The sequence below is a fragment of the Seriola lalandi genome, unplaced genomic scaffold, assembly GCF_002814215.2.
Source record: "Seriola lalandi dorsalis isolate HSWRI2012SDOR001 ecotype SW California unplaced genomic scaffold, Sedor1 jcf7180002007278, whole genome shotgun sequence".
NCBI lineage: Eukaryota > Metazoa > Chordata > Actinopteri > Carangiformes > Carangidae > Seriola > Seriola lalandi.
In genome coordinates, this window is record NW_019477931.1 from 1 (window position 1) to 1,119 (window position 1,119).

Consider the following 1,119-nt stretch of genomic DNA (forward strand, 5'->3'; position numbering starts at 1 on the left):
TTTTCCATAAATGGTTTAGAAGTACAAAAGTATAAAAAAAAATTAAGAAAAGGTACGAATACGACACTGAAATTAAATATTGCACTGAAAATAGGGGCAAGCCATTTTAGCCCACTTCCACTGTCACCTCATCTTTCATTCTACATCAAATACAGTCCCTGCCTTAAACACTTTTGTCAAAAAATCCTTCAAAAGCTCAAATTACAGTATTTCTTTCAAGTCCATAAACACTTTCACTTTTAATGTTTATTATTCCTCTTCTTCTTCTTCCTCCTCCTCCTCTTCCTCCTCTGCATCTTCAAATTCATCATCATCACGCACCCCAAAGTCCATTTTTCCTAGGACTGCTTCAACATGCTCTGTTGACAAAGTGAAGTGGTCCATCTTCTCGAAGCCTGGCTCTGGCCTCTCCTCCCCCAGTGAACCTTTAGCAGCATCTTTGGTCTGCACGATGAGGCCTTTGGAGGCCAACAGAAACTCTGCAGCGCCACTCTGCTCCAGTGCTCTCACAGCCGAATCTGTGAGCTCTGAACTGGCCTGCAGTCGTTCACCGTAGCGCTGAGCTAGTGCTCGCAGAGCTGCCACCTTTTCATCTTGCTCTTTACCAATCTGCTCTAGTAGAATGGTCTTCCGCTCTTCAAGGACGGCATACAAAAGGTCAAAGCGTTCGGCTAGCCCTTGCTTAGCACACTGAGCATTCTCCTGCACAGCACGACAGGCATCTTCCATCTGGTTGAGCAGAGCCTGCAGGCGCCCGTTGCTGGCTACCAGGGTATCGATAGCATTACTCAGCTCACCTTTCTGGGCCTGGTAAACACTTCCTAAAGGTGACACCTCACAGTCCTTATGTTGACCAAACACTTTGCACATGGAGCAGGTGGGTACTTGGCAGGTCACACAGTAAATGTTGATTTTCTCATCTTCGTGTTCCTGGCACATTGGTTCTTTGGATTCTTTAGGCTTCAGGGTGGTTTCTGGACTTCCACTGCCGCTGCCTTCTTGCTGCTGCTTGTAGATGTCGATAATATTTTCTACCAACAGGTTGCGTTGGAGCCCATGCACACCGTGGCGGTCAAGCACGACCTCAAACCGACAAGTAGGACATCGAAAGACACCGCC

General features: G+C 46.9%; 1 pseudogene; it reads right to left on the reverse strand.

Moving 5' to 3' along the window:
* Positions 1–6: 6 nt before the first annotated feature.
* Positions 7–1,116, reverse strand: LOC111671658 (E3 ubiquitin-protein ligase TRIM63 pseudogene; annotated as a pseudogene).
* Positions 1,117–1,119: the final 3 nt, after the last annotated feature.